The sequence below is a fragment of the Podarcis raffonei genome, chromosome 1 (genome assembly GCF_027172205.1).
Source record: "Podarcis raffonei isolate rPodRaf1 chromosome 1, rPodRaf1.pri, whole genome shotgun sequence".
Lineage (NCBI taxonomy): Eukaryota > Metazoa > Chordata > Lepidosauria > Squamata > Lacertidae > Podarcis > Podarcis raffonei.
In genome coordinates, this window is record NC_070602.1 from 82,174,278 (window position 1) to 82,188,340 (window position 14,063).

The 14,063-nt window shown below is 43.3% G+C and overlaps 1 protein-coding gene across 3 annotated transcripts in view; it reads left to right on the forward strand.

The window, feature by feature from the left end:
- SLC43A3 (solute carrier family 43 member 3) overlaps nucleotides 1–14,063 on the forward strand; it is a 46,678-nt gene that overhangs the window by 1,457 nt on the left and 31,158 nt on the right. The window contains exon 2 of one of the 3 annotated variants that reach the window (XM_053398486.1): nucleotides 137–204. The exons of the other annotated variants lie outside the window; for them this stretch is intronic. The gene's annotated coding sequence lies outside the window, so the exon portion shown is untranslated. The remainder of the gene's footprint in view (nucleotides 1–136; nucleotides 205–14,063) is intronic. 3 annotated transcript variants of the gene reach the window in all.

The following is a 14,063-nucleotide window of genomic DNA, read 5'->3' on the forward strand; positions in this document are numbered from 1 at the left end:
GTGGTCTCTGGAATCCCAAGAGAAGCTCTTTAGTGGGAGACAAGTGATTTGTTTTGCTTGCTTTTCAGAGTTGAAGATAGAGTGTGCCATTGAGTAGGGCATATGCACTCATCCCATTGTTATGTCTGACAAACAGGTTTTGCAGCATTTCGTATTGTTTCAACAACTGTTTGACCAGAGGCAACAGTGGGACAAAAGCAATATGTGAGTACAGTGGGACTTACTCCCTTGTAAGTGTGTGCAGCATTGCAGCCTTATTCCTCTTTTCAAAACCAAAAAAGCACTGCCTCCAGCATTTATCCGAGGTCCTGTCCACTGTTTGTGGTCCTGAAATGGCAGGCAAGGAGATAATGAAAAGAATCAGTCTTTGTCTGATATCTGCAGACTTCTCTCTTGCCTCTTTTTCTTGCTCATAAGCAAGAACACATGATTTTGTGCCCTACTGAGGTCTGCTGAATCATATATTTCGCAAAGTCCTCATTTTATCTTCTACTTGCTCAATTATTACCTAAAAGTTTATACAGGCCCTGCAGTTTGTGCTGCTCAGGAAATGGACAGTGTCATCTGTGTCTATGCCTCAGGTGGTCAGAAACTGCACAGAACCTTGCCTTTTTATCCATTTAACCAAATATCCAAGTACCTCCCTTTTGTATTCGCAGGAGAACAATTTGCATCAATTACTACTTTCTAATCTATTTGCTGGGATGAAAATGGAATTAAATGGGAGTATGGTCTAGGAGTATTAGAGCAGTTGTCAATTCCCCTAGACTTGTGTTTCCTTTAGGTCCTGTCCACTGCTTGTGGTCATTTCTGAATGGACCTTATGCTTCTGAGCATGAGCTAACTTCTCTCTTTGAAAAGAAAAGGAGAAAGCTCTCTCATGGGATGACCAAGACCTTGAGGAAACCGCAGGTATAGTTAAATTAGACAGTATTTGTTTTTCCTTATTTTTTAAAATATGTTTCACGCCTACTTGTACATTTATTTGCTTTAGAAAGCCAGAATGCTGTGAAATGTGCCTGGGCCTTCCCTTCACTCCCTGCTCTCCAGAAACAAGGTGCACTTGGATGTGCAGGCATGCATACACAAGAGTGTAGTGCATATTATTTAGGTGTGTGGCAGGCTGTGTAAATGTGTGTACGACTGTTGGTGGTACTAAGTGTAGAGAGGGATAGTTTTGAATTCTCCCAAATGAGTGGTCAGCAAGTGTAACCTGCAACAAAATGTTGCAATGTGGTGTGCCAGCTAACCTTTTTTAGGATACTCTGTTCTATTCTCTCTCTCTCTTTAACAGTAAGTCAGCATGTTGTGCCTACTGGCCATGCTCAGCCCTCACTGAACATTCCCCCCCCCACCGGTGTGTGTGTTTACCCCTCATCCCTGTAAGGCTTTCCCTCTAAATATTTTTCTTGTACTGCTATGAACCTCGGGTTTTCCCCAAACCTGTTTGTGTGTGAATGTTGCCATTTTGACTATAAAATCAGTTTGCTATTAGTTTATAGGTTACACTGTAAAGACCCGTGAATACAAAACAGTCACATTGATACTACTGAATTGCAACATATTTTCCCCCCATTCTATAAACAGAATGCAAGTGTGGTGAGACAGGGTTGCCATATTTCAAAAAGTAAAAACCAGGATACCCCAAAAGCATTTTTAAAGGAAACCCGCAAAATTGTTCTCCCCCCCCCCCCGTCAATTCCACCTTTGAAAGCCCTAGGTGAGATGCAAAAGAGGAGAGGGTTTCTGTTGAAAAGGGGATTTCAGCAAGCGGTGAGAAAAGCTCTTCTGTGAAATAATTAAAGCTGTAGGCCTTCTTCTCTTTTTGATCTGATAGCCATGACAATATGTTGTGAAATCAGAGTTCCTGTGGAAAGTTTTATTCTTGTTGACCCAGGAGATGGGGGGGGGGGTCTGAAGCTTGGAAAATGTCCTTACCCCCGCTCCGCTGTTTGGAAAGTCAACATAGCAGCTGAAATTAGCAACAAGGATAAAATAAATGAGGCCTGGAGCTAGTCAAGAAGCAAATCCCTAGTGGATTTGACCTTGGCTATCACTGAAGATAAGAGCCATAATAAACTTTTAAGGAGGGTTAGTTAGTTTGTTTCACTGTGTAGGTCTGATCCCACATTTCAGAATCGCTGAAGGGCAGCAGTAAGGCTATTGCCACCTCTTATTAATTTTGGGTGGATAAGATATCTCAGTATTGTCACAGAAAAGGGGCTTCCAAGAGTATCACACAACTACTAAAATGTAATTGGAATGAACAGTGCAATCCTATATACCGGGTCTGTCTCCCTGGAAGCGAGTGCCACTGAGTTCAGGGCAGTTTGCTTCCATGTAAGTGGGTGTAGAATTGCTGCCTTTGTTAGATACTTCATAGTTTGAATTGACCTTAAGTCAATATAGCCCTGTCTTTATACTCCAATCCTAAGTGCACTTACTAGGAATTTAGGTTGTAATATACTCACATACCTGGACATAGGTCTCATTGAAATCAAGGGTTTACTTCTAGAGGTAGGCAGGCATAGGATTTTACTGCAAGTCTCACTGAGCTCAACAGAATACACTTCCAAGTAGGCCTGCATAGGATCCCTCTCTGCAGATAATTTTGATTGTATTGCTGCCTCTATGAGGAGAATTGATATTCTGCAGATGAAAAGGGTAGGGCTACTTACTCAGCTGGTTTTAGACAACTAGATTCTCCCTAACCATAATTCTGTCTCCTAAAGGAATTGCTATGTAAATAGAGGTTAGAGAATTCTAACTTTATTTGTAGCACTCTTTCCAAGCTGCAATTCCCAGGACTATTTTTCAGCAGCCAGACTCACCTCCCCTGGCCAGTTAAAAGGGTATCAAACACACAAGGAGCTGCCATCCCTGTTTGCTCTGTTTGCCGATATTGTCTACTACCCTTCCCCAACACCTCTCTTTACACCTCAGCCACCTGTCTCCCCACAGCCCACTTCAAGCCCCTCACCTCCTGCTCCACACCTGCTTTTTAAAGGAGAGGAGAGGTGCTATACAGTGTGGCTTGCTAAGTTTGCTGGATTTGAGTGAAATGCTTTGCTGAATCAGAGCCTTTGGTTGTTGCTTAGCAGCATACCTACTGACCAGCAAGGGCATTTTGTTCAATGCATTTCTACTCATGACCTTCGTGTCCCTCCATTCTGTTTTATGTAGTTAATTATTCACAAATTGAAAGTGAATTCTTCCCAAACTCAAATCAATTAATGATCTCTTTTTATGTTACGCTGCATACATCTTAATGGTTCTGTTCCTTATATTAGAATGCTTCAAGGCACCAATTTTTAAATTTTATTTTAGTCTTAACATGATCAGCAACTATTTTTGACAATCATGTTCTTCTGCCTCAAACACCTGGCAAGCAGAAAGTCTGCCGGTGATTTTTAAAAAAACAAGGAGATACAAGTGATGAGAAAAATCTTTATCTACTTATTTGCAACATACCTGTTTACTGTACTGTACTGTACTGTACAAATATAGGGTCAGTAAAAAAAGAAAATGGAGACCTGGAAAGCCAGTGATATGGGCCGATGCATAAGAGGGCTTGTACTTCATGAGGAGGAGGAGCAAGACTGATTTTGGAGAGAGAGTCCGTCTCTGTAGCACAGAAGGGAGCTCTGTATGGAATGAGAGGACTATGAAGTGTTTCTGAGAGGGGGAGGTGTGCATTGTAGCACCATGAATAGGCTGTTTATAATCCAAGGAAACCAGTCCCTGGGGTCATATGCTGGACAGTTTTGGTCTGTTCCAGCAGTGTCATGCTTGGCATTTAATGAGCTAGTCTTTTATATCCAAAAGAGATGTGAATTTGGACTGGCGAAGAGGCTGATGGTAGAGAGTTTGCCTTCAGCCCTGGTATCCACAAGCTGTACCTCGTTTCCCCTAAAGAGACCATAAACTGTATTCTCCCAGGGTTGGTTTGTTTGTTCTGCTTACAGGTCCAAGATTCTTTTGGGGGGTAAATCTGGGTTGTCTTTTCTCTCTAAATGCAACTTACTATTGTTCTTGTATAAATGATTATCCCCTCATAAACAAACAAGAGCTTTGTTATGCATAGTATAGGAACATCTGAAGGTTTCTGTTAGGGTTGCCAACATTCATACCAGCCCTGTTCCTGACCATTTAACTGCAGTCTAATGAGCAGAAATTTAACAACTTTTCCTGGCAAGGAGGCAAAAGTAATGAGGAAAGCTCCACTTGGTAACATAGCCTCCCCCCTACACACCAGGCTGCCCCTACCAAGAAGGGAACAGGGCCCTTAAAAAGCTGGCAACCCAGCATTTCAACATGCCTTACTTGCAATGTAAGTTATGAAATGAAATGAAGAAAATGCTGAAATAATGGTTTGTGGGACACAGCCCAAAAGAAGCATCCCCTCCCCTTCCCCAAAGATGACCGAGGAACTGATTCTGCTTCCGTTGGGATTGCTGAAATGCAGTGCACCTGAGTCTGCATTCCTGAATGACTGTCTCAGGTGCATAAGTAGTGGCCTTAGGGCTTTGTGTGTGCGTGCCTGCGAACGTTTAAAATAGAAACAATCAATCTGTATAATGAGGAGCCTCTACTGTAGCTTTCCCAGATAATTCCAGATAATTTACCACAAAAGTATTCTTGTTTTACAGCCCCACTGACTGTTCATGGTTTAAATGACAGAGTACTGTCATCAGCATGTTGCTCTTTATGTCAGACTTACCTGCTGCTGCTCCTATACCTTGCACACAGATTCTGTTTTACTTTGTGATTAGATTCCTTTCAGTCTTCCTTCCCAGCCGTGCAGCCTTATTACCTCTTCTCTCTTAGGCTTTTTCTGCAAGCAAAACAATCTGGGTGATTATGATGAATGCATTTCAAACACCTTCCTTGTCTCCCTTCCTCCGCCACCTCTCAAAACTAATGGGTAGATCTGGTTAGTTTTTCTTCACTGCTTTATAGCTACAGCCTTTTTGCAACTCAAGAAAAAACAGACACCTGCCACATGTATTGGTTAAAATGGTTTGTACACTAGGATGTTTTCCTGTTCCTTTAGCCCAATTAAAATGGATGTGAGCAGTGAAAAAACATGGTTGTGCTGCTATACAACTCCCATGCATTTTAAAGGGCCTTTCACAACAGAGTCTCTATATCCGTTGTGACATAATATGTTGGGAGACGGGGGATCTGTGTATCTCCAGATTTTGTTGGACTCCAGTTTCCACCAGCTCCAGCTGACATATTCAGGGGTGATGCGTGCTGTAATCCAGGAACATCTGGATGGCCTCAGGTTTCCCACCCCTGCTCTAGAGATAGTCTCATAAGTGATTACTGCTAGAAATTACTTGGTTAACAGCAGGCAGATCCATCAGGTTCCAAACATCTTAGGAAAAGTCATCATTAATGATTCTGTGATATGACACACGTAATTGCATTGGACCTCTCCAAGAGACCATTTTCTTAATAATTTCTTTTCTGTGCACATTACCTGTTGATAATCCACACTTATTGTTTAGCTATCTGTTAACCTGAAAATATATGCACCACAACTGAGAAGTTACCCATTCTACAATTTAAACACAGAGTATACACACTGCATGAAAGTTTAGTTAGGGTTGTCATACGTCCAGATTTTCCTGGACATACCAGGAATACTGAAGTTGGAAGCAGTGTCTGGGCAGAAATCGGTGAAATGTCCTGGAAAATCCATATGGCAACCCATGGCGGCAGTGTCGTTTTTGCTGATATTTCTTAAAAATAGTTTAAAAATGCAAAAAACACAACAACTTTTGTGTTTGGATTTTCACCTTTTGAAATGTGGCAACCCTGGTTTAGTCATCTGGACAGTACAGGAAGGGTGTGCAGTGGAATAAAGAGCTCTCCTCTGAAAAATCAGTAAAAGAAACAGTACATTTCTAAAATACTGGGGCTCCATTATGCTTGGAAGTTATGTTTTCCGCCTGGAGACACTGCCCTCTAAACACGGAAATGTGGTGGTTAGGGTTGCCAACTTCTTTTTGGACCTGGGCTCCTCTGGACAGATTTCTAAAGGGCACATGTGCTGCTGCCCCAAAGGGCCTGTTTCTTGTAGCTACCAGCTCTGTCTCTCTGAGAGTTGTGGCCAGGTTTCACCTGCCCATGAGGCCAGATGAGGTGACAGTATCCCTGGGGGCAGCAGATCCCGATGTCAGTCTTTCTTGCCCCCTTGTCCCTCATGTATATCTTCACTCACTCCATCTTCACTGGCAGGGAGGGAGGAGACACAGGTTAGCCTCAGGCTGGCCCTGGTTGTGGCAGGCCAGGAAAGGGGTTTGGGAGACAAATCAAGCACACACGGCAGTTTATGTAGGAAAAAGTGCTACCAGAGGTATCCTTGTCCAGGACATTGAGGACTGTAAAAGAACTAGCACCTTGGATTGTGCCTGGAAACTAACCTATAGTCCAGACCAGTGCAGTTCTTCTAGCACTGCACAAACTCTGCAGTCCATTCCTGACCACTAACCAAGAAGCTGTGATTCTGGACCAGCTGCTGTTTCCCATTTTCAAGGGCAGAACCAAACAGTCTGGCTGTAAGGTTGACCATGGATTTCATACACCATGGAGAAGGCTGCAGCGGTCGAAGAAACTACCCCGCGTTGATATATAGTTTTATTAGTATTTATCAGCTCTTCTAAATTTTTAACTGAGCTTAGCAGTTTTAAATTATCACTCTTTTTTATTAACTGCCAAAGGCCTATTTTTATCCAAAAGGGGCTCAGCAAGCCGCCCTATCTTCACGGAGCTGGTAATTAGCAGACGGGGGAGGTCAGCTACTCCTTCGGAAGGACGCCGAGCTTTTATCTATAAAAAAAGGAAGGAATTGAAGCTGCTATAACCCCAAGAAACACAAGGCAAGTTCAACCCGATAATTATTCCAAGGGACTTTTGTTTTCTTTTCTTCTGCTTCGTTATACTGCCTAGCTACTTTATTGGTCACGCCGTGAGGCTGTTGAATGAGGGAGAAAGACCTAGTTGAATTTTAAACGAAACAAGGCACAGTGTGAAAGCTTAAGACCAGTAATATTTTCTAACATTTTAAATGACTGATACCTCACAAGCCCCGATGTAAATTGCTGGAGAAACTAACAAGTTGGAGAGGTTGGAGAGGTTTAGGAGGCAACTTCCACAAATCGGCACTTCTGCTACTGTTTACTCCAGCTTAGAACAAGAGATAAGCCGTCGTTAAGCAAGCACCCCCTACCATACACCCATATATACCCATATACCCACTATGGTCCTCACTAGGAAAAAATACAAGGACCAAGGAATTTTGCCTAATTCACCGCAGAGCCCGATGGAGCGACGAAGGAGACAAAGTAAAATTACCAGCTACTTTCCTCAAAAAGACTCGAGCAAGAGAACTCAGAATGAGAGTATCCTAGATGTTGCTATGCCTTTGCCACTCACAGTGTTGGATTGGTCAACACAGCTAAAGGATTTGCAAACAGACAACAAGAGGACAAACCACCCAACAAATCTGGCCCAAGAACTTGCCATAGCAGAGAATGCTACAAAGGTTAACACAGCCAACACACCTGATGCCAATCCTCATTTGTCACCGCTGGAACTTGGAGGTAATCTTTCAACCCATTGGCTGAAAGCCAATGACTGCGGAACAAAAATGTGGGGTGATTATCCTCAGGAGCAGATATACCAGATTTCTAAGGATCTCCTTAACACCCAACTGTTACAGACTTGCACAGTTACTTGTGACCCACTGAGTTAAATGTAGCACACCACCTGTTTTTTGTGACTACTAACTAGGTGTTTGACAAGTTCTCTGTATTGTATTTCTGCCCCACCTCCCAGTGAGTTTCATACTCCCCCCAGTGCTTAGATAACACTAAGTTATCAGAGCTTGTAGGGCAGCGGCTGAAGAAGGAACAAAAAGGGTTTTCTTGTGTGAGTTTGATCCATCTTTTAGATTTAGGGGAGCTAGTCTCAAACGTTTGTTGGGGGAGATATAGGTTTATTTGGGGGGATTTATTTGTCCTGTCTTCACGCTTTTTATGATGGAGGACCGCTGTAGTCACCCCCAACGACACCTTCTCAAGATGGAGGGTGAGGGAACAGCTGCAGTCGCCTGTGGTTCCTGCGCAATGTTTGCCATCTTGCCAAAGGTTGCAGGCAGCTTTACCTGCAGCAATTGCATGTTGATTGCCCTCTTAAAAGACAAAGTCCAGCAACTGGAGGAACGTGTAGCTACGCTCCAAAGAATTAGAGAGCTGGAGCTCTTCTTGGAAGCAACAGAGCACACCGTCTCCACCAAGGAGGAGACAGGGGACTCCCCTGAGAAGGAGGCTAGTTCACCAACACAGGAGCCAGATATATGGAGAAACGTGACTCAAAGAAGTAGGAGGCCCAGGGTTCGCTCTGATTGTTTAGAAATACGCAATCGCTTTGAGGTCCTTTCCCCTAGTATGGAAGACGAAGAGCAGACTCCATTTGAGGATCTCTCCCTCATTACAGTCGATCAGGTATATGAAGACGAGCAGCAAAGGCAGTCTTCAGGGAATGTGCAGGCGACCTTGGAACGGACAGCTCACGGAAGAACCCCGACCAGACCTAAGAGGAGGCGTGTAGTGGTGATAGGGGATTCCCTACTGAGGGGAACAGAAGCAGTGATCTGTGGGCCTGACAAGATGTCTCGGGAAGTGTGCTGTCTCCCCGGGGCTAAGATCCAAGATGTAACTGAACGACTGCAAGGAATCATAAAACCCACTGACAAATACCCCTTCCTCTTGGTTCATGTGGGAACCAATGACACTGCAAGCAATAGCCTCCAGAAGATCAAAAGAGATTACGAGGCTCTGGGCAGGAAATTGAAGCAATTAAATGCACAAATTGTCATCTCATCTGTCCTCCCAGTTGAACGACGTGGCCCAGGGAGAGAGGGAAAAATAGTGGAAGTGAACAACTGGCTTCGCAAATGGTGTAAACAGGAACGGTTTGGATTCTTAGATCATGGAATGCAGTTTCTTGAAGATGGACTTCTGGCAAGCGATGGGCTGCACCTCACAACGGTTGGGAGGAATGTTTTTGCCAAAAATCTCAGAAACCTCATCAGGAGGGCTTTAAACTGACTAATGTGGGGGAGGGAGACAGTGCTCCTGAAGGTAAGAGTCTATCAATTGATGAAGATGATCATCCAAATGTCATAGACCGAATGGAGCAAACAGCACGCAGACCTAGTGGTGGGAGGAAAAAATCCTTAAATAAGAGACACGGGGGAATGATTAATGGACTTCAATGTCTGTACACTAATGCGCAAAGTATGGGAAATAAACAAGATGAGCTTGAGCTCTTGGTACAGCAAACTAAATATGACATAATAGGCATCACTGAAACCTGGTGGGATAAGTCCCACGATTGGAATGTAATAATGGAGGGATACAATCTATTTCAGAGAAACAGACCAGACAAGAAAGGAGGAGGAGTGGCGTTATATGTCAGGGATGTGTATACCTGTGAAGAGATCCAAGATTTAGAACCTCAAAGCCAAAGTGAGAGCATTTGGGTCAAAATTAAGGGAGAGAAGAATAACAGTGACCTCATTGTGGGAGTTTACTATAGATCCCCAAGCCAAACGGAGGACATAGATGATGCCTTCCTGGAACAGATGGCCAAGCATGCAAAAGGAAGGGAGATAGTAGTAATGGGGGACTTCAATTACCCGGATATTTGTTGGATGTCAAACTCAGCCAAGAGCATAAGGTCAAACAGATTCCTCACTGGCCTTGCAGACAACTTCATTGTCCAGAAAGTGGGAGAAGCTACAAGAGGAACAGCCATTTTAGATCTGGTCCTAACCAATGTTGATGACCTGGTTAGTGGGGTAGAAGTGGAAGGATCATTAGGCGCGAGTGATCATGCTCTTCTGAAGTTTACTATACAGCGGAAAGGAGCAGCCAAGCATACTAGGACTCAATTTCTCGACTTTAAGAAAGCCGACTTCATAAAACTTAGGGAAGTGCTGGGTGAGATCCCATGGACAGTAATACTAAAAGGAAAGGGAGTTCATGATGGCTGGGAGTTTGTTAAGAGGGAGATAGTAAAAGCACAACTTCAGGCAATACCAATGAGACGGAAACATGGAAGGTGCCTAAAGAAGCCAGGGTGGCTATCTAAAGAACTTTTAACTGAGTTAAGATTAAAAAGGATGTGTACAAAAAATGGAAAAGGGGGGAAACCACCAAAGAGGAATTCAAACAAATAGCCAGCACGCGTAGACACAAAGTCAGAAAAGCTAAAGCACAGAATGAACTCAGGCTTGCTAGAGAGGTTAAAAACAACAAAAAAGGCTTTTATGGGTATGTTCGTAGCAAAAGGAAGAACAAAGAAACAGTGGGGTCACTCAGAGGAGAAGATGGTGAAATGCAAACAGGGGACACAGAAAGGGCTGAACTCCTCAATGCCTTCTTTGCCTCAGTCTTCTCCGATAAAGAAAACAATGCCCGACCTGAAGAATTTGGAGCAAATGATTCAGCAGAGGAAACACAGCCCAGAATAACTAAGGAGATAGTACAAGAATACTTGGCTAGTCTAGATGTATTCAAGTCTCCAGGGCCAGATGAACTGCATCCAAGAGTATTAAAAGAACTGGCAGATGTGATTTCAGAACCACTGGCAGTCATCTTTGAGAATTCCTGGAGAACAGGCGAAGTCCCGGCAGACTGGAGGAGGGCAAATGTTGTCCCTATTTTCAAAAAGGGGAAAAGAGAGGACCCAAATAATTACCGCCCAGTCAGTCTGACATCAATACCAGGGAAGATTCTGGAGCAGATCATTAAGCAAACAGTCTGTGAGCACCTGGAAAGGAATGCTGTGATCACCAATAGTCAGCATGGATTTCTGAAAAATAAGTCATGTCAGACTAACCTGATCTCGTTTTTTGACAGAATTACAAGCCTGGTAGATGAAGGGAACGCAGTGGATGTAGCCTACCTTGATTTCAGCAAGGCATTTGACAAGGTGCCCCATGATATTCTTGTAAAGAAGCTGGTAAAATGCGGTCTTGACTATGCTACCACTCAGTGGATTTGTAACTGGCTGACTGACCGAACCCAAAGGGTGCTCATCAATGGTTCCTCTTCATCCTGGAGAAGAGTGACTAGTGGGGTGCCACAGGGTTCTGTCTTGGGCCCGGTCTTATTCAACATCTTTATCAACGACTTGGATGATGGACTCAAGGGCATCCTGATCAAATTTGCAGATGACACCAAACTGGGAGGGGTGGCTAACACCCCAGAGGACAGGAACACACTTCAAAACGACCTTGACAGATTAGAGAACTGGGCCAAAACAAACAAGATGAATTTTAACAGGGAGAAATGTAAAGTATTGCACTTGGGCAAAAAAAATGAGAGGCACAAATACAAGATGGGTGACACCTGGCTTGAGAGCACTACATGTGAAAAGGATCTAGGAGTCTTGGTTGACCACAAACTTGACATGAGCCAACAGTGTGACGCGGCAGCTAAAAAAGCCAATGCAATTCTGGGCTGCATCAATAGGAGTATCGCATCTAGATCAAGGGAAGTAATAGTGCCACTGTATTCTGCTCTGGTCAGACCTCACCTGGAGTACTGTGTCCAGTTCTGGGCACCACAGTTCAAGAAGGACATTGACAAACTGGAACGTGTCCAGAGGAGGGCAACCAAAATGGTCAAAGGCCTGGAAACGATGCCTTATGAGGAACGGCTAAGGGAGCTGGGCATGTTTAGCCTGGAGAAGAGGAGGTTAAGGGGTGATATGATAGCCATGTTCAAATATATAAAAGGATGTCACATAGAGGAGGGAGAAAGGTTGTTTTCTGCTGCTCCAGAGAAGCGGACACGGAGCAATGGATCCAAACTACAAGAAAGAAGATTCCACCTAAACATTAGGAAGAACTTCCTGACAGTAAGAGCTGTTCGACAGTGGAATTTGCTGCCAAGGAGTGTGGTGGAGTCTCCTTCTTTGGAGGTCTTTAAGCAGAGGCTTGACAACCATATGTCAGGAGTGCTCTGATGGTGTTTCCTGCTTGGCAGGGGGTTGGACTCGATGGCCCTTGTGGTCTCTTCCAACTCTATGATTCTATGATTCTATGATTCTATGATTCTATCAGCTAACATGGCAATATAAGGTCACCTATGAAGGAAGTACACCTTTCTTGTCCTTCTCAGTGGGTTCTGGCAGGATTTACACTACCAAATTATATAAAGACAATATACTTGAGGAAAAGGTATTTAATAAAAAAAAACTAATTTACTTCAAAACTTCAAATAATATCTGCATATGGCCAGTGCTATTTTTCTAGAAAAAGAGGTGCCAGAACTCACCATGAACACATCCCTTGTTCTCATAGAATGGCAATGGTGTCAGAACTGAGTTCCAGCTGAAAAAAGCCCTGCATATGGTATAAGTGCACAGAATAAAGACCAAAAAGACAATATTGTCATTGTTGTAATTAACAAACACATTTTAAAAACTTTTTTAAAAGCCATAATTGAGCATTTCCCCCCTATAAAGAGTCTTGCACAAAATGATTTTATATAATTATGAAATCTACATTAATGTGTATGTAAATAAATTGTATCTCATCTATTAGGACACGCTGCCCTTCCGAGGTGATAAACACTTGAAAATAACAGCCACTGCAGTTTAATCATTAATATTAACATAGTAACTGAAAACTATCAACAGCTAAAAACCTTCAGGCATAGCCCATTAATTAATCAAGTGCAGACTGGAATAAAAACATCTTCAGAGATTTCTTTTAAAACATAAATAATGAAGCAATAGTACGTGTTTTCATGGAGAGGAAGTTCCAAAGGTGTGGCGCCAAAAGGTCTTATATCTGTTAGCCAGCAATCTAACAGCTCCAAGTGACAGGCTGGAGATCAGGGTGGTCCTTGGATAACCTGATCCCAAACTGTTTAGAGTTTTAAAAGCCAAAGCCAGCACATTGAATTGATTTGGAATCAGTGCAGAATAGACAGGGCTGGTCCACCCATGAGGCAAGGTGAGGCAACTGCCTCAGGCAGCAGGATCCCACAGGGGCAGCAGATCTGGCTTTCAATGCATAGTCTGCTGCTGCCGCTGCCATCTCAGTGACAGCAAAGACTGTGGTTGACTCCTTGGAGGCTGAATCTGTCACCTCCTCAACAGCTCCTCCTGTGCTGGCTCTAGAGTGGCCTCTTGGCTAATAGAAGGTGCTGCTGGTCTCCTTTCCCCATTGTTCCCAATGTAAATCTCCCTCCCCCCATCCTGGATGTAGATCTTCACTCACCCCTTCTTTCCTAGCAGAGTCCCCCCACCATTTTGTGGTTTGCCTCGGGTACCTAAATGTTTTGGCCTGGTCCTCAGAATAGGCTGAATATGATCTGAATGCCTAGATTAATTTGATGCATAGCAATAGAAAAGATTGAGTGCAATGTTAAAATTGACTGAAAAATGTACTTGCACTATAGCAGTAGACATTATTCCATCCATGCCACCACATTTTTATGCTTCACCTTGATCACTGAGGTCTTCTGATGGGGCATAGGAGGCCAACCCCAGTTCAGCTGGCCTTCACCACAAACTGAGACTATAGTGTGGCAGACCCTGACCTGCAGAACTCCTTGCCAGTAGAGGTTCAGCAGGAGTCATCTCTGCTCACTTTTAGACATCTTCTGAAAAACAGGCTTTTTGAACCTGAGATTTTTTTTTGCCAATCAGCTGGTATGCCTGGTGTTTTTCTTGTTTTTATTATAGTATTGTATTTTTAGTTTGTATGCTGCTTTGCAGTATTTTATATGAAAGTGTGCTTATACATATTTAAACAAAATAAATAAAAAGTGTATTCTTTTGTCAGTGTATTTTAATATTGTGCAAGGAGGCACTGTGTTCAGTGGACGAAGTGACTCAGGCCAGTCCTTACCTCTCAGTTTAACCTACCTCAGAGGATTAAATTAGAGTGAGAGATGGGGAAGATCTTGTATGCTGCTTTGAATTCTCCGCAGGAAAAGTGGGATATTATTTAATATATAATATGCCTGCTCTAT